Source organism: Zonotrichia leucophrys, chromosome Z, assembly GCF_028769735.1.
Source record: "Zonotrichia leucophrys gambelii isolate GWCS_2022_RI chromosome Z, RI_Zleu_2.0, whole genome shotgun sequence".
NCBI classification, from domain to species: domain Eukaryota; kingdom Metazoa; phylum Chordata; class Aves; order Passeriformes; family Passerellidae; genus Zonotrichia; species Zonotrichia leucophrys.
The window spans coordinates 193,368-212,469 of NC_088200.1; the positions used below are offsets into that span (position 1 = coordinate 193,368).

The following is a 19,102-nucleotide window of genomic DNA, read 5'->3' on the forward strand; positions in this document are numbered from 1 at the left end:
CCAGATCTGAGGGGCTGAGCCCACCCGTGCCGGCCGGCCGGTGGCACTGACAGCCTTTCGGTGCCCCCAGCAGGAGGAGGGCGCGGGGGCGGATCGGGATCGGGATCGGGATGAGGAGCAGCTCCTCCCGAAGGCGGCTGGGCCCGGCCCCGCGGCGCTGGATGTCACCCGACCCCGTTTCCCCGCGGAGCCGCGCAGAATGTCAGTGTTTACCGCAAAGGCTCGTGTTTACATGGACGTGCTGCCCCAGAGCCAGGCACCTGCCGGCAACGGGGCTGCGATGTGCTGATCCCAAGGCTCCTTCCTCAGGGGATTGCAAGTGCTGCTGTGCCCAGGCCGGAGGAAAAATGGTAGTCCACGTGTAAATAAATAATTGTAAAATCCTGTTCAATGGCAGGCTTGGAAAAAAAGCAGTATTTATATAGAAAGGTGGTTTTTGCCACCAGTGCAGGTATTTATTTAAATAAAGGACAAAGGGGGCCATTTTGAATGGAAAAATTATCAAAATTATGGAAAAAATGAATTATTGACTGGATGTACTGAAATATTTCCTTCAGTAGGAATATTCCTGTGTGACACTCGCTGTGACTGTGTTTCCTTCTTACATATCTGATTCTGTGGAATATTTTGTGTGAAATTTTCTGTTTACTGCTCATGGGAAAGAGAAGATATCTCTGTAATCCTTTTATTTCAGTATCTCTGTTTGTGCAGCTTTTCCTTGGCTGCAGAGCTCGCACCTGAGGCTGGCACTACCTGCTAAGCTAAACATGGTACTTGTTCCAAAAAATGCAGGAATTCATTTGTCACATGGCTCCCAAAGAGGAAGCGAATGCGTTTTATTCCGCCTCGGGTGGTCGGTGTGGGATTTGCAGCTCCATATCTGTGTGCTCGGAGCGGAGCAGGGCTAAGCCCAGCTGCTGTGCCAGGGCTGTGCCCGTCCCCGCTGCCAGCTTCGCGTGTCCTTGGCGCTGCTTGGTCCCTGTGTGCGTGCAGCTGTCCCTGCATGGGGGGATGGAGAGCCCTGGGGCGGCCCCAGTGTCTGCTTCTCCACCCTCCCTGCCCTCCGTGCGTTGACATTCCCGGTGGAAATATGCTCGTGGAATAAAACCCGATTGAAACGTGTTGGCTTGCCTGGCTGTCAGTGATCTCCTGCTGATGGTGCATCAGGAATCTCAATTTCCCCCATTTCCTTTGGAGGGAGTGAGAGCAGGATCCTGCTCTGCAATGGTTTGGGTTGGGAGGATATTAAGAAATGCTGTAGGAAACTTCACCAGCATTAATACTTTTGTCTGAAGAACAACAACAAAAAATCTGGAGGGGAGCCTCCGGTGTGATAAATTGACACTCGGTCCAGCGGTTGCCTGGAGCGCGCTTTGAAGCGGGAGAGGCTCCTGGGGAACTTCCCCCTCTCTCTGATGTCTGAAAATTAAAAATTAATCCGCTATGAAAAATTAAAAGGTGAAACTTTCTGCTCTTTCAGCAGCAGAGCTTTTGGAATGCTGATGTGGGGCTTGGAATGGAGGCTGAGTGACATCTCCGGGAACATCACCGTGGGCTGGCGCATTCTAATATCAGATTTTAATTGATTTTTGTAAATTGGAAACCTGTTTGCGAGGACTGGAGATGCCTAAAAAGGGGTAAATATTTATTTATTGATGTAAATAACCTTAAACAGGCATTTACTCACTCCTGCAGAGCTACTCACAGCTTACAACACAGTGAAAGGAGACCGATGCTTCCAGCTTGGAAGCCGGTGAGGATGCCGGCTGAAACGGAGGCAGAGCCCCCGTGCAGTGTGTGCCTGCAGCCAGGGATGCAGCCGAGCCGAAAGCGCCGTGTCCCAGCCCCGCTGCCAGGCAGCCGTGGGGACAGCAGAGATGAGCTCCCATCAAGTGCACTGGCTTGGAAAATGGGGAAGGGTTAGGGTCAGGCGCACACGGTCCCGGGGGAAGCGCTGCCGGGGGAAATGGGAAGAGCTGCAGCCGCCTCTGCTGTGATTGCTCCTTTCAGAGTCAATTTTCTGTGGCTTCAGTTGTCCAGAGCCATCACCTGCTCCTGGCTGTGCTGTGGGAGGGGGGTACAGAACGCTGGAGTCCTGGAGTGGTTTGGGCTGGAAGGGCCCTGAAAGCTCAGCCAGCTCCAGCCCTGCCACGGCAGGGCCACAGCTCAGGACAGCAGCTCCCTAAAGGAATTCTGTCAGACACACGCTGGGCACACTGGGAAGGAGGATAAATGGGACTCATGGACTCAGAACCACACACTGCACTTCTGGGATACAGGGAATCCTCTGTGCCTGGGGCCTGTCCTGTGGCATGTGGGTTCCAGCTCAGAGGAATAAAACCATAAAGAGATAAAACACTTTTTTCTCCCAAACTGGAGGTTTGGATAGTTAACTGCTCCTGAACATGGGAGCTGGAAATGGTCACCCTCCATCTACACCAGTGGCACCCAGGGAGCCGCTGCTGTGGGCACAGGGAGCCCTGGCAGGCTGGAATGGCTGGAATGGCTGGAATGCCGTGCCCTGCTGGGAAGGTGCCCAGGGAGCCCTGGCAGGCTGGAATGGCTGGAATGCCGTGCCCTGCTGGGAAGGTGCCCAGGGAGCCCCCCCCCAGCTGCTCCTCGGAGCATCTTGTCCAACTCTGCTAAAGGATTTAAACACCCGTTGGAATTAATCTGCTGGATAAAACCTTTTCTTCATAGTCTTCATTAATCACCCGTCCTTGCCGTAGATCCTTGCAGGAAAATAGATTTTTAAACCTGTCAGCTGTGGTTTTGTGGGATTCGTTTCGTGCCTGCTCTGTCTGTTCTCCTGCACTGCCGGGGAGGAGGGAGACAATTACAAACTCCGGGTGCTCGTTGCTGCCCCGAGCCCGGAGCTGGGAATTGTGTAACCACTGGGTGGGCTGGGGCATTAAATACTGAGTTTGGGTCAGGGTCGGCAGGCCAGGACATTGGCAGGGCTGAAAATCCGTCCCGAGCCGCCTCCCTGGGACAGCGGCGGATTCGGGAAGGCAGCGAGGCTCCAGCGCTGGGGGCAGCACTCACACAGCTCGCCCGAAGCTCATCCCCGACATCGAGCTCACGGAGGGCAGGTTTCCATCCATCCACACCGGCCCCACCCGTGTCCCGCGGCCCGCTCGTGGGTGGGATCCCGCAGGATGCGGTACCGAACCCAGCTCCCTCGCTGGCATCAGTAATGGATGGAGGCGGAACTGCGGGGCCCGAGGGGGAAACACTTCCAGGAAAGGCGGCGGAGGAGCCCCCGGGGAAGCGGCGCGCAGGGAGCGCGGCTGTGGCTGCCGAACGGAGCCGAGCCATTAGCGCGGCTCTGCCGGGAAGGGCGGCGGCGCTGCCAGCCCTGCCGTGCCGGGCGGGGACGCACTGCCAGCCCCGGGGACACGCCGGGGACACGCCGGGACCCCAGGGCACGCGGGGCGCACACAGGGACACGGGGCACGCAGAGAGACCCAGGGCATGCAGGGTGCACACAGGGACACGGGGCACGCAGAGAGACCCAGGGCATGCAGAGGGACCCAGGGCATGCAGGGCACTCACAGGGACACAGGGCACACACAGGGCACACACAGGGCACACACAGGGACCCAGGGCACCCACAGGGCATGCCGGGCACTCACAGGGACACAGAGCACTCCGAGGGACCCAGGGCACACACACAGGGACCCAGGGCACACACAGGGACCCAGGGCACGCAGGGCACTCACAGGGACACAGAGCACTCAGAGGAACCCAGGGCACACACAGGGACCCAGGGCATGCAGAGGGACCCAGGGCATGCAGGGCACTCACAGGGACATAGGGCACACACAGGGACACAGGGCACTCACAGGGACACAGGGCACACACAGGGACCCAGGGCACTCCGAGGGACCCAGGGCACACACACAGGGACCCAGGGCACACACAGGGACACAGGGCACACACACAGGGACCCAGGGCACACGCAGGGACCCAGGGCACCCCGAGGAAGCAGCCATGGATGAAGCAGCACCGGCAGAGCAGCAGGACCGTGCTCTCCCCTGTTCCCGCAGCAGAGACCGAGTCCAGCCCCAGGCTGAGCTGTTTGCCCTGTCTGAGCACGGGCCAAGGGGTAAAACGCAGATGTGTTTATTCTGGTTTAGCCCCCGGAGGAAGGGGACGGAATCAGGAGCACATTGCTGGCTGGGAGGGCGGGCAGGCCCTGGCACCGGTGCCCAGAGCAGCTGTGGCAGTGCCCCAGGCCAGGCTGGGCAGCGGGAGGTGTCCCTGCCATGGCAGAGCTGGCACTGCATGGGCTCTGAGCTCCTTCCCAGCCCGGCATTCTGTGACTGGCAGCACAGCCCACAGGGGAGGCTGCTCCAGGAGGGACACGGCCCATCACCGAGCTCCTTTTCCATATGGAGGGATCCATACGCCCGTGACATTTCTAGGACACGCTATTTTTGCCTCGTGAGGGGGCTGGAAACATCAGAGTGGCTTTCAAGAAATGAAAGCACCCTATTTCAGCTGAGAAAATTGTTGTTGCTGATTAACCTCGAGCTTTTGCACAGTGTCTCTGGTGACACAATCCCACAGGCTCTGAGGTGAGGAGGACAGGTGTGGTGGAGCTGCTGGCATGTGCAGCGGGTAAAAGGGCCCAAATGGGGTTTGGAAACCTCTCGAGCTGCTCCATGGGGATGTGTTGGGGTGCTGAAAGTGGTCACCCCGAAAAGTAACCCCCCAAAACTGGGGCTCAGAGGCTGCTCCTCAGCACAGAGCAGTGCGACACAACAGCCTGGAAGTTACAGAAGTAATTCCCTGATGGAAAGCAACCACAGATTTAGGTGGGCAAAAAGGCAAAAAATAAATTCCCCTAAACTTCTTGTACTTCATTTGCTCCAGAGTTTGCAAAATTTCTCAAGTTCATTGGTTATTTTTTTGATGCAGGAAATTCCATGAAAATGATGACAATTCTGGGAGGTGAAAAGCAGCCCATCTCTGAGAGTGTAGATCCAGCAGGGGGGATTTAGCTCTTCCAGCCTAGAGACACACCAACTGCAGTGTGGAGAGGCTCCCAGACTTTCTTTCCCTTTCTTTTTTCCCTTTTTTCTCCGTGGGGATAATAATAACAGTGTCAAGGACACCATTCAAGCTGATGCCTGGAGAGCTATTCAGTCCAGGCCTATTTACGGCCATTATAAAATGCCTGTGGATAGTTCAACGACCGATTTTCAAGAGTCTTTCTCTACCTTTTGAAGGCTCAGGAAAATCTATCAAACTGCAGAAATTAAGCTATTTTTCTTCGGGGGAAGAGAAACAGAGCAGGGAGCTTCTCACATTAAAATGCTGCCGTAGATTCCCGATGAATGAAAAATTGCCCGGCATAATAATGAGCTGGGAGATGGATTTTGAAGCAGCTTAAAGCTCTGTGGCAGCAGTGCTGGGGATTTGGAGGTGAAAGATGGAGCATCTCTGGGAGCTGCTGTTCCCACATCCATCCAGGGAGCGAGGGATGAAATGGGCTCCCAGCACAATCTGGCTCTCAAGGCCATCCCAACCCACAAATGGAGCCCACTGGCGTTTCCAAAGCCTCCAGTTCCATTTCATTGAGTGGGAAGCACGTTTATTTTTCCCTTACAAGATGCCAGCTCCCTCGTGTGTGTAACCACAGAGCATCACCTCCCCGTCCTGCAGGCAGAGCCCAGCCCACTTCCCACCAGGAGGGGAGGCCCAAACAGGGCACATCCCTGGCAGCCTCCGAGGGCCCCTGGGAGTGCCATGTCCTGCCTGTCCCCTGCTGTCCCACACCCCAGCCGTGCCATGGGAGTGCCATGGTGCCACTGTCCTGCATGTCCCCTGCTGTCCCACACCCCAGTGCCATGGGGGATGCCCTGCCCTGCCCTGCCCCTCCCTGCTGCCCACACCTGCCCTGGGAGCTGCTGGAGTCAAGCCATCCCAACCCCAATGGATGTCCCCTGCGTTTCCAAGCCTCCAGTCCATTCATTGAGTGGAGCACATTTTTCCCTTCTGCAGCTCCCTGGTGTGAACCCAGCTATTGCCCTGTCTGCAGGCAGAGCCAGCCATTCCCACGGAGGCCCACAGCACACCTGCAGCCTCGAGGGCCCTGGTGCCATGTCCTGCATGTCCCCTGCTGTCCCACACCCCAGCCGTGCCATGGGAGTGCCATGGTGCCGCTGTCCTGCCTGTCCCCTGCTGTCCCACACCCCAGCCGTGCCATGGGGGATGCCCTGCCCTGCCCTGCCCCTCCCTGGACAGCCCATCCTGCTTTCAGGGCCTGCTGTGCAAGATCCCCTCCCATCCCAGGTTCCCTTTTTGTGCTCTCCATCGATTGTGTCTGCCCCAGCCCCCGGTCTGTACACGGCAATATGAATAAATGATGCCCTGGGGATGGAGGGGATTTGGAGCTGCCACGTGCTGCTGGGGTAAAACCCTTCCCTTTCCAACAGCCTGTGCCACTCCTGCATTTTCTTTTCTGCTGCCGAGGCTTTTGCTTCCCGTTAGAGCAGGAGCTGTGTCCAAGGCACTCCTGAGGGACGAGAGCTCGGCTGCTGAATTTCCAGGGCTGGCACGGAGCTGTCAGCGCTCCAGGACCCTCTGCTGCGGGCTGGATTTACAGCAGCAAGCAGGGGTTTGGGAAATGGGGGAGCGTGCCTGGGGGTTGTTCCCTGCTGGGACACAGCAGAGGTGCCCAGCAAGGTGCAAGGGGATGGGGGGCACACCACACGGCTCTGAAGCCCCGGGAGGACAGGGACAGCCCTCGGCGGAATGTCACTGTCCCCAGGGGGGTGCAGGAGCGGCCAGGGCAGCCCGGAATGTCGCTGTCCCCAGGGGGTGCAGGAGCGGCAGGGCAGCCCGGAATGTCACTGTCCCAGGGGGGTGCAGGAGCGGCAGGCCAGGCAGCGGAAGTCGCTGTCCCCAGGGCTGCGCAGCAGCGCTCCTCGCTCCCGGGCGGCGCTGCGGAGCAGGCGGGGCCGGCCGGCTCGGTTGTCGGCCCCTGTGAGCCCCCTGAGCCCCCTGTGAGCCCCCTGTGAGCCCCCGGCTCCCCGCAGGACAGGCCGGTCCCCGCGGGCAGCAGCTGCCCGCTCCCGTGGGAAAGGCGCCGCGCCGGCCCGCGCCGCTCCCGCCGCCGCCGCAGCACTTTGTTCTTTGTGAAAAGCGGGAGCTGCAGCCGCTCTTTGTGCCGCCGATTTGAATTTGACCCTTTCCAACACCAAAAATCGATATTCCCGGGGAGAAGCAGTGGGTGCTATTTTTCCAAGCCCTGTTTACAGCGGAGCGCTCCTCGAGGCAGATGTTATCTCGCGGACTTTACCAAATTTTACAAAGCATTCTCTGAGCACATAATGACAGTATTATCTTTGTCCACCTGCTGAGAGGAGCGGTGGGCTCACAATAAATATCGGCTTCCGAGACGGGCGAGTCAGAGTCCGTCTTATCTGTCCAGATGGGGGGAAAAAAGGCCCTAATTTACATCGCAGAAAGCACTGGGGTGTGACAAAGGTCATCGGCTGACACTGTACCCTCGGCTGCGATGAAAAATATACGAGTCCAGGCTGCATTGTGTGAGGGGTACCGGTGCCTTCCAGCGGCTCCTGCCCGAGCCGTGGCATTATTCCCTGGCTGGCAGAACGCAGCGGGTTTGCCACCACGGGCCGGTTCACACAGCTCCTGTCCCCAGGAAACGCCTCCCGGCACTGACAGCACATCCTCGGCTCTGGGTCCAGCGCCACCTCCCACCCAGTCTCCATTTCCAGGACGTTTTCTGGGTTTTACAAATACCCCACAATTAGTGAGTTAATGAGCTAATGAGGGGATTCTAGCCAGCTTCCCTCTCATGCGAGACCCCACGGGATGCTCCCTGCTCAGCGTCTCAGCCGCAGATCCTGGCGCATCCCGGGGGGCACAGCCCATTACGGAGTGACAGATTCCTGGAATTAGCCATTAGATTAAGGTACACGGCCCTGGAATTAGCAAAGGCACGCGTGGTGCTGAGCTGGGACAGCGGGAGCTCAGCCAAACCAGCGGTGAGGGCTCTGCTCTGAGGGGCCGGGGGGCTCACTGCGGGACCTGTCCCGGTGCCCCCCAAAATGACAAAGAAAAATGAGTGGGGAGTCAGAAGGGAATATAAAATCATTAACACAGCGCCTAATACAGTGGGAGAAATGTCAGTGGGGACGCTGAGCTAATGGGCTAGTCTCCTCCAGAATTTTATTATCTCTGAAGTTTTAAATAATGCATCGCGCTCGGATCCCCGTGTCCCTCCTGCCATCAGCCCGTGATTCCCCAGCCCAGCACAAGCAAGCGGGAAACCAGAGACACTCACCCTTGTCTGCACGTTCTACAGGTAGTGATTGAGCCAAGATTTATTTATTAGTCAGGCTGTGATTGATTTAGAGGAGATTTGCTGGCTGGAGTTAATTACAGGCAATAACTGGCTGTGCTGGCTGCCTGGACAGTGCCTGCTTGGGACAACTACCTGGGGCAGTAAAGCCAAGGATATTCACTTGGTTTGAGCAATGGCCTGTCCTGGAAGTGCTCCAGGCCAGGAGGAGCAGGAAAGGGACCCTGGAAGTGCTGGAGGCCAGGAGGAACAGGAAAGGGACCCTGGAAGTGCTCCAGGCCAGGAGGAGCAGGAAAGGGACCCTGGAAGTGCTCCAGGCCAGGAGGAGCAGGAAAGGGACCCTGGAAGTGCTGGAAGCCAGGAGGAACAGGAAAGGGACCCTGGAAGTGCTCCAGGCCAGGAGGAACGGGAGGCAGGACAGGGACCCAGGGCATGCAGGGTGCACACAGGGACACAGGGCAAAGGCAAAACCTTTAACTTCAAGCGTCAGTCCCAGGTTTTTGTGCTCATTATCACCCTGTAAAGCCCCTGCTAGAGGCATGTTTCCTGCCTGGCACTGGGGTTTGTCATGGAAAAGCTGAGGCAGCCAAGAGGGACCTGGGCAAACATCCTGCCACGAGCATTGCACGGGCACTGCCTGCTCAGCGCTGGCACGAGTGGCACAGCCTGAGGGTGCCCCAGGTCACCCCAGGAGTGGCATGTCCACAGCCAACAGTCGCTGCCCTTCCGCCGGCTCTCAGGGTGTTAATTAATTAATTAATTAATCAATCAATTAATCGTGTCTCCCTCGTTGGCTGTTTGGGTCAGGCTCCCCGTGCCCATCGCAGTGAGAGCACCCCGGGGAGCCCTTTGTTCCGCAGAGGTGAAAAATTGTACCCACAAAAAGAGTTCCCCCTGCGATCAATTCCCTCTAACAACTTTATTGATTAGCTGCAGTAACATCTCCCATTTATTAATTATGAAGAAGATGTTCCAGCGATTGCTTAAAGTTAACTGTGGTGCTTTCCCTGTGCCCTCAGGCCCAGCCCAGCCAGCACTGCCCAAGTGGCATCCCCGTCCCTGATTTACAGCTTTGGGGATGTGGTGGCAAACCCAGCCTGGCAAGGGGCTGCTCCCACCTCAGGAACCTCAGGAACACGCCACCCCAAAACCCCAAGGTCACCAGGGCTGAGGGGGCTCATCAACCGCGTTCACACCGTGAATGAAATGAAGGAGTCAAGCCAGGGCAAGGAAGGCCAGGAGCAAGCTGGAAGCAGGGGTAAGGAAGGAAAAGGAAGGTCAGAAAGAGGGTAATTAAGGAAATGCAGCACAGAGAAATTATACAAGAGAGGATTAGAAATGTACAATTGGTGTCGCTACCCGGGGCCATAAATCACCTGCGCTGGAAGGAGCTGCTGAAGGAAGCCCAGGGTGATGCTGGACTGATTATGAGTTTGAAATATGGCACGTTGGCAAAAAATCCACGGCGATTTATCTTCTGTCACCAACCATCCCGGGAAGGTGGCAGCCATCCCCACACAGCTCTTCTGAGACTGAAACTCCGCTGCTGAATTGATTTCTGAGCCTGCCAGCCTGCATTCGTCTGAGCGGGTAACAAATAACACAGGGAGGGAAAAATTGGGAAATCAAAGAGATCACAGTCACGGCAAAACAAATGGATGGGGGCAGGACAGGGATTTGGATAGCTCAGACTCCATTTACACCCTGCAAGCAAACAGAACCCCAAATAAGCCTTTAGCGTGGTGTCCTGGGTATGTAAAGATTTAATAACTCAGATTTGCAGTCCTACCCACACAGAGTGATTGCCAGCCCGAGAGAAGGGTGAAAATCTATACTTTTAGCAAATATCTAGATCTAAAAATAAGAGGGAGATACAAATCCTAGCAACGCAGAGGGGTTGGCTGGGAGGTGAATGAAATCTCTGCATTACAATACGAACATGTGCTGTAACTACAAAGCCCAGGCCAGGCTCCCAAAGGCCCTGCATGGGCACAGGGCAGCAGCAGGGCTGGGAGCCAGCTGGGAGGGCCTGGGGGGCTGGAGATGCTGCAGGGCCGGTGGGAGGCAAGGCAGGAGCCTGAGAAAAGCTCCAGAAGGATCTGCTGGCAGGAAGCATCAACCAAAAATAGGCAGTGGCAGGAATCAAGCCGAGAGTGGGGAAAATGGAGACGGCGATCAATACCCGGAGACCAGAAACACTGAGGATGTGAACAGGTTTTATTCCTGACCTGTGCTGCCAGGGGCTGAGCTGGAAACCTGATTTCTCTTAGACAATTCACAGGCATAGTTCAGAAAGGACTAAAAATGAACCATGTAAACGAGGGCATTGACTGCAAGGTGTCCCTGTGCCTTTAGCACTCCCGAGCTGCTGCCAGGGGCTGGATGGGGGCCCTGGGGTGTCACAGCCCAGCTCAGGGGCCAGGGATGTGCCTCTGTCCCCAGACAGTGACTGCCTGCTGCCCTGAGGGTGAGGGAAGGGGTCCTGGGCATCCAGGGCGGATGGCAAACATCCATTCTGCAGCTCATCCATAGTGAGAACAGAGTGAGCAGGGAGGAGCTCAGAGCTGGACATGCATCCTCCCACAGACAATAATCCCAGCGCGGGGCTCCTCCTGAGCACCTGTACCAGCCCCACTCCCACCCTACAGCAGGCCCAGAGCTCCAGCCCGGGATCCACAGCCTCTCCAGGACACTTCACCGCCTCCCCGCTGGGAGAACTGCCCCCATTTCCTAAAAACATTGACCTAATTGGCCCTAGCACTGCGTTTCCCCGTGAGAGCCCAGCAGCAGCGCAGCACCTCGGCTCTCCTGCTGGCCCACTTCCACCCCGGACACAAGGAGGTCACGGGAGCAGCTTGCTTGGGATGGCCATGGCCTCACTGCCCTGAGTCCCAGGGCTCAGGGTCCTCCCCTGAGCACGGCAGGCCTGCTGGAAAACAGATGGTGAGGAAAATGATTGGAGGAGGAGATTAATAATAGCACTGATAGAAAACCGGATCGAAGGGATCAGGGCGAGGCAGAGGGGCTGAGCGATAATTTGGTGCCTTGTGGGAAATGAGGGGGACAGATGCTTGCCTAAATTTGGGGATTAGATTTTGTAGCCTAAAGAAGATAATAAATGAAATGATTATGGCATTAAAGGGCTGGTCCCTGCGGACAAGCAGGCTGGGAAGACCCTTGGCATTAAGAGCCAGGGATGAGGGGACGGGTCCGTTTTAGGGCACCCTACCAAAGGTCATCTCCTGACTGCTGAGAGCTGCCTTAGCCCACGGGAAATTCCTCCTTCAGGGCATCTATGGAGCACGGGACAAGGATCCTGTGGTCACAATTTTCCAGGAAAGTTTAGCCAAAAAATGCTGTTTCTTTTTTTCTTTTTAGCTGGCTGATGCACTTATTCGGGCTTTGGGAAAATCATGGCATTTCAGCGGGACAGAGTTCCAGGGTGGAATTCTTACTGGGGCGGCTGGGAGGGCAAGGATGAGCACAGCCACCAAGGCCAGGCTGCAGTGGCAGGGGCACCCTCAGCTCGGCCGGCTCCACACTCAGAGCTGCCCTGAACAAAGAGGTGCTGTTGTTTCTGGGCATTTTCCCCGGCCTGGAGCCCGAGCGGCACCGGAGCTGACGCACCCCGGCCCGTTCGGGGGTGCCGGGGGCTGCTGGGGCTCCCTGTGCCGCAGTTCTGGGCATCCCTCCGTGATCCCGGCCCCGCTCTCCGCAGGGCCCATCCCGCCCCGCTCTCCCCGGGACGGTAATTGGCGCTCGGGCTGACATGAAGGCCCGGCGCTGCCTGCGCTCCCTGCGCTGCGGCCCCGCTGCTTATCCGCGCCGCAGTTCAAGAGTTTCCCATGGAGCAGCGGCTAATGACGGCCCGGGAGGATGAGCGGGGAGGAGGCAATGCAGCTCCCGCTCGGCACACACAGCAGCCCCTCCGCCGGAGGGGGAAGCGGCGTGGGAGAGCCCCGCGGCCGCCGAGGAGGAGGAGGAGGAGAGGGAAGCGCTTTACGAGGGGAGCCTCTCCTCTCGCACACAAATATCTAAAAACTATTAATTTCGGGCAGCAGCTAGGAAGATATACATGAAAGGGAAATTGATTTCTATTTAAATGGTATGTTTTCATCACCTTTTTTCAGAGCATGAACATTCATCTCTGAGTACCTGTGCTAATTGATTTCAAATGCGATTCAACACAATCACTGTGGAATAATAAATCTGGGGGCCAAGAAGGGAACGGAGGGAGCTCGGCACGGCTGGGAGAGGGAGAGCCCGCGGGCACAGGGAGCAGGGCAGGAGGCACATCCAGCCTGGAAAAGGTGGCACAATCCCATTAGAGCCGTCCCTGGCGGATCAGCGAGGTTTACGGATAACACAACGGGACCTGCTAATCCACATAAACTCTCGGAGAGACAGAGATTACCAGCGCGATGGGACCAAGCCAGGAGAGGAGCCAGGGCTGGGAGGGCTGGTTTGGGTTGGGAGGGATTTACAGACAATCCTGGGCAGGGACACCTTCCACTGGGGCAGGTTGCTCCAAGCCCCATCCCCAACAATTGCAGGGAGCAGCAGGCAGAGAGAGGAGCAGGGCAGCCTGGAGGAGCTGGGGGGCACCAGGAAAAGCTGCAGCCGGAGATCCAGGGTCGCCTGCCATGCTCTGAAAAACACCCAGCTTTTAGGTGTTTGTCCTCAAATAAATAATGGAGCATGATACCCAAAAAGCTGCCGAGGGAAAATGGGCTAATGGAAGGCCTGGGTAAATGCGGGTGAGGCGGAGGGAGCTGCTCCTGCCTCCCAGCATGGGGCACTTGTAGCCAGATATTGCAGTGCTACAGCCTGTTGTGGTACTCAGCGCTCGAGAGGATGCTGCAAACCGGGGAGAGAACAGAAAATAGCCATAAAAATTACCTGCAGCCAGAGGGACACTGCACGGCAACCAGCTGAAAGAGCCTGACGTGTTCAGCTCATCAAGGAAAGAGGGGAAAATGCCCTGATAGCAGGATATGGGAACTTGTGCAGGAAAAATGATGGGATAACAAGGCACCTTTAACCTGAGGCTGCTCCACAAGGAAAGAGCCCCCAGGTTGGAGCTGGGGGAAGCTGTGCAAGCCCTTCCCCACTGACACAGGCACGGCTCTTGGGCGCAAGGAGGATTAGGCAGTGAAATTCCAGGCCCTTGGTAAATGAGCAGTCTATGCATTCAGTGTGGCACTGTAGGATAAAGCTCAACAGCAACATTCATATGGAGTTAGCCCCATTTTGCCTGGCTGGTTTGGCTCCCAGCTGATCCCAGCCGTTTCACACACCACTGGGAAGGGAAGGGGATGGATGTGGACACTGCCTAAAATGGAGGTGATGCTGCAAATGCTCTGTTCTTTTGCTCTCTGCACTGCTGGGACAGACACAGACATTTTTGCCGGACTTCTCTGAAGCAGTTTTTATGGATATCATCTTTTTCCAGGACATGTAACCTTGCCAGGGAGAGGGTTAGCGCTCCAAACCCACCTCCTAAACCACTTGGAGCTCTTATATTGATGCAGCTGGGACTGTAAGCAAAATAAAGCCAGTGAAATAATGGCCAGTGGACAGGCAGAGACCGTGGAAAGGATATTGATTGGAACAGGGTCTCTTTTCTGCACAGCACACTGAGCTCCGGAGGGCTGAGCTTCAGGTAATTTCTAGCAAATAATGTGTTGTACACTGTTATTTGTGGATCCTGGAAATCAAACTGGAGCATCCGGGGCTCTTGTCTAACAAGTCCCTGTAGCTAGAGCCAGTAGCCGGTGCCTTGAGAGAGGAATAAAAGCAGCAAATCAGAAATAAATGGGAATAAAATGAACGGAGGGACACCGGGTGCACCTTCCCCGGGTGGGTGTGTACACCCTGCCAGGAAAGGCCCAAGGCAGCTGAATGGGATGAGGTTTCCCAGGAGCAGAGGTGCAGGGTGGGATGGACACGCGGCCAGGCCATGGGAATGGGTGTGCTGCTTTACAGCACCCACTCGAGCTGCCAGCCCTTGCTGCTGAAGGCCTGGGGGCACAGCACACCTGGCCAGGGCAGAAGGGGCATCAGGAGCCCTGCCAGCCCCGGCAGTGTGCCCGGCTGGCCTCGCTGCGCTGCCTCCTGCACGGGTAACAAAGAGATTGCAGCGCCGGTTCAGAGGTGGGGAATTTGATCAACTGGCTCATATTTTTAAATGAACAAATGACACTTCATCGTGGCCATGACAGAGGGCTCGGCGCTGCTTTACAGTAATCTATGCCTTCTTTAACACACGGCTGCGATCCTGGCCGCCGGCAGATGAAGGATGGAGGAGCAGGCAAAAGGTTAATAGAGCATTGGGCCTTTTTTAATTGAAAAAATGACTGAGGGACCATGTAGCAGAGCGAGCAGTAATATTATTACAGGCTGTAAGTACTGTTCCAGAGACTTACTGTTCATCTGGGAGCAGAGTAATGAGCACAGCCGGGCTGCTCCCGCCTCGGCCGGAATGCCGATGGCTCCAGCAGGAGCCAGCTGCCTTGGGAAAGGGGCAGGATCGCCTAAATGTTTGTGTTCCTTCACAAACTTCGAGTTTCTCCAGGAAAAAGTACCCTGGGTGGCTGGCAAAATTGATTCCTCCACATGATGCCTCAGCATCGGCGTGCCAGGGGCTCCAGCTGGGCTGGGATCTGTGGTTAAGGAGAGAGGCTGCAGGGAGCTCATCCAGGGTAAAGCAGCCCGGCTGTGTCCAGCTCAGGAAGGGACAGACCTTTGGAGCACCATGGATGGGCCCTGGGTCCTTCCCTGGCACTGCTGGTGCTCCCTGCTGCCAGTCTGGCACAGGGCACTGCATGGAGCACTCCTGCACTGGGGCATCCCTGTGCTGAGCAGCCCTGTGCTGAGCATCCCTGTGTGAGCATCCCTGTGCCAGTTCCTGCACTTGAGCATCCCTGTGCTGAACATCCCTGTGCCAATTCCTGCACCTGAGCATCCCTGTGTGAGCATCCCTGTGTGAGCATCCCTGTGCCAATTCCTGCACTAGGACATCCCTGTGCTGAGCATCCCTGTGTGAGCATCCTTGTGCCACTTCCTGCACTGGGGCATCCCTGTGCCAATTCCTGCACTAAGGACATCCCTGTGCCAATTCGTGCACCTGAACATCCCTGTGTGAGCATCCCTGTGCCAATTCCTGCACTGGGGCATCCCTGTGCTGAACATCCCTGTGTGAGCATCCCTGTCCCAATTCCTGCACCTGAGCATCCCTGTGTGCCTGTGCTGAACATCCCTGTGCTGAGCATCCCTGTGCCAATTCCTGCACCTGAGCATCCCTGTGATGAACATCCCTGTGCCAGTTCCTGCACTGGGACATCCCTGTGTGCCTGTGATGAGCATCCCTGTGCCAGTTCCTGCACTGGGACATCCCTGTGTGCCTGTGCAGAGCAGCCCTGTGCCAGTTCCTGCCTTGGGACATCCCTGTGCTCCTGCCATGGGCGCCCTGTCGGGATTTCCAGCTCAGCCCGCAGCACAGCCCGGGCAGCTCGGTGACCCCGCAGTGCCATCTGCTCCAGAGGTCAGGAACAGGATAAACGGCTCACGGGAGAGCCTGCAGGGAGAGACAGCACGAGGGGAGGAGGATGTCCCGGAGGAGCCGGCAGACAAGGGAACGGCAGCAATGCAGGGAGGCCATCCTCGGAGCAGGGTCAGTGCCCGGCCCGGCCGAGCGGCCCAGCGGTGCCGGCAGGGCTGATTGATGAGGAATCGCCGGCGGAGCGCTGTGTCATCCCCAGGAGCTGCACCCGGGGCCGGGGGAAGCAGGCTGTTAAACAGGCTGCGGCGGCACTCCGGGCTGCCAGGATTTATGCTCCGCGGGAGCAGCTCTATCTGTCATCTGTGAAAAGCCTCATTTACAGAGAGACTCCGTCAGGAAAGGCAATCAGCCTGGAAGCTGCTATGCTGGGAATTTATAACTGCTGTGCCAGGAGAGCTCATCCCTCCCTCGGGCGGGAGCTGGGGGAGCTGGCCTGGGCCAGGAACGGGGGTTTGCTCCCCCAGGGATCCCCCAGCACCCTCGAGGGGCTCAGGGTCTGCAGAGTGACACGGCGATGGGGACACTGTCTGTGGCACGGCTGGCAATGCTTCTGCTGGGAATACAGACCTGTCTCTGATGGGCAAAAGGAGGCAGCTTTTGCCTCACCTCTGGGCCTGGTGACGCCCTGGGGCTTTTCCTCTGGTGTGGAGGAGGATTCCCAGGCACGGGAAACCAGAGAATCCCAGGATGGTTTGATTTGGAAGGGGTCTGAAAGCCTATGCAGCGCCTTAAGCCACGGCCACCTTCCCCTGGCCCAGGTGGCTCCCAGCCTCTCCCCACAGCCTGATATGGACATCCTCTCCTGCCCAGGAGCCTGGGAGCCCAGCAGGGCACAGCACAGAGGCCCCAGATGGACCTCAGAGTAAAGGCCCTGGCCGAGGGATGGATGGCTAACATCATCATTTGTGCTGCATTTTCCTCTCCCGGGGAGGATGAGCTCCAGTTATTCCCATCCATCTCATTCTTTCAAGTCATCTTCATTCTGCAATTTCCCCTCACCCCGAAAAGAGTCAAAGATCGATCCATTTCTTTCCAATTTCAGCTGGGAGAGGGAAGGAGCCTGAGGAGAGGCAGAGGATGCCTCTTGCCTCCCCCGGCACGTGCCTGCCCGTGTTTGTGCCCGTTCCGAGCGGGAGCACGGCTGGCTGGGTATTGATCCCTCCCTGGCAAGGGCTGCAGCCTGTGCCCTGACCTGCTGCTCACCTGCCAGGGCCAAAACCAGCCAGCCTTGTGTCTCTGGGAGGCACAAAGGGAGCTTCTCCCTCCCAGCCAGGACAGCAGCCACTGCCACTCTGCAGCAGCGCAGAAAGGAATAAATCTGAATTGAGGTGTCACGCAGCAAGTGTTTGATTGCCAGGGACAGGGCTCAATGGCATTTGTGTCCCAGCACGGAGCAGTTTGGATGCACTTTGGCTCCAGTGCTGCCTCCCAAACTCCCTCTCTGATAACAGGTGCCTTTACAAACGTTGTAAATGAGGCGGATTCAAAATAGGCCTGGTTTTCCCACCTGATCAATAGATCTGAAAGGAACAACGCCAAATATCTGGAGTTATTGTGCAGCACTGATGGCTGTCAGGACAATGGGCAGAGCAAAGACAAATACACACCTTTGCCTGGGTTATTACTTTAAGCCTGTTATTATCATTATTATGGGTGATTAAAAATCCCATTAATCAGATGCTAAACAGATTAAGCCCTATGAATTAATTTTCTGGAAATAACTAAGATAAACATTCTGTGCAGAGCTCATTTAATGAAATAGAAGCTGTTTATCTGCAAAATTAGGGCCTGAGCTTCAGCTGGAAAAATCCAGTGTGGTGTGGGCACGGCGGGCACAGGCTGGAGCCAACGCTGATTTTTTACCCATTCTAAGTAAAAGAAAAATCTTGCTGTAAGTAATTTATGATACATTACACAAAGAGCTCATTAGTGAGAGCTACAAAATAAAATTACAGTCAGTTAGGAAATAATTCCTTGATTTAGTGTATGAGGAGAGGGGCTGAAGGGCAGAGGCCCCATGTGCTGCTCCTACTAGCAGTTAAACAAGAGGGTTCTTACCAGCTTTGCCATTAATGACATAGGAAATGAACATTAATTGATTTTTCACGACCCTCTTTCCCTTCCACAACCATGGAGCTGCCTCTGAGACCAAAATATTGGAACCAATGGGGTAAAGCACTTTCACTGTGGTGAAGTAAACACAGGAGCCATGCAGCTGTGGCTGTGCCCTCATCCTGAATTATCCAGCTGTTGCTGCTGCTGTCCCAGCCCTGGGCTGACCAACATCCTCATCTCCAGGGCACTGCTGGCTCCTTTTCTGTTAAAGGAGCTTCACAGCCAGTATCCAGCCCCTAAAGGGTCACCAGGGACAAGTGGAGCTTCCCTTTGCATCCATTTACAGCCTTCTCCAGAAATTGCCTATGGAACTGCTGTTTCTTGTGTCTGTTTTAATAAATGGGTGTGTTTGCTATTGCTGTTGAAAGTTCTGTGTTTGGCCTTTTTAAGTCATTTGATTAGGAAGTAGAGAGAATATTTTAGCAGCAGAGAAGGCTCTCACAATCAGCACTAGGAGGAATAATCCAATTTTCTTGGCAAAGAAGGGCAAAGGGTCCTCCTAGGAGGTCAAAGCTCCCTTAGCACAATTAGAACTTTAATTAATGAAATTGGTTGAGGCTCCACCAGCAGAAGCAGCGTATCTGTGGAGCTCTGGGGGCGGAGACAGCAGCTCCCTGCTGGCTCTCCTGAGCACGGCCCGGGCCCCCAGATGCACCCAGACCCCACCACACATTCCAGAGATGCAGCTCTGGGGCTCTTGGTTGGCCATCGAGAGCGAGATCGGCCTCTGCAGCAGCCCTGTGAGGAGCGGCACGGCTCACCGTGCCTCGTGCTGTTCAGACATGCTGTCTGCAATTAATATTGCACAATGGCCTCCTGATTCCTAAATTATGTATTTCTCCTTCTCAGCATCGTGTGGTTTTTTTACAGGGTTAATTATTTTCCATCATTCTGCCTTTAGCAACAGTCGTCTTAATTAAGGGGGCCAAGTTCCGCTCTCGTTGCAGCCTGGCAGATCCTAATGAAATCAATGGAGCCGTGCGGTGTAAATGGGAGGGACGCCGGCCCGCCAGCAAAGTAAACCGTTCCCTCTCTCGTTGATTAATGCATGAAATTAACGCAGCCCTAACGTCCAACTGCTGCCTGAG

General features: G+C 56.0%; 1 protein-coding gene across 3 annotated transcripts in view; it reads left to right on the forward strand.

The window, feature by feature from the left end:
• The window catches only part of WDR7 (WD repeat domain 7), a 35,850-nt gene extending 34,728 nt beyond the window's left edge, over positions 1 to 1,122 (forward strand). For 2 of the 3 annotated variants that reach the window (XM_064736762.1, XM_064736764.1), the window contains one exon: positions 71 to 1,122. The gene's annotated coding sequence lies outside the window, so the exon portion shown is untranslated. The remainder of the gene's footprint in view (positions 1 to 70) is intronic. The other variant, XM_064736763.1, reaches the window with a different exon arrangement.
• The last annotated feature ends 17,980 nt before the right edge of the window (positions 1,123 to 19,102 follow it).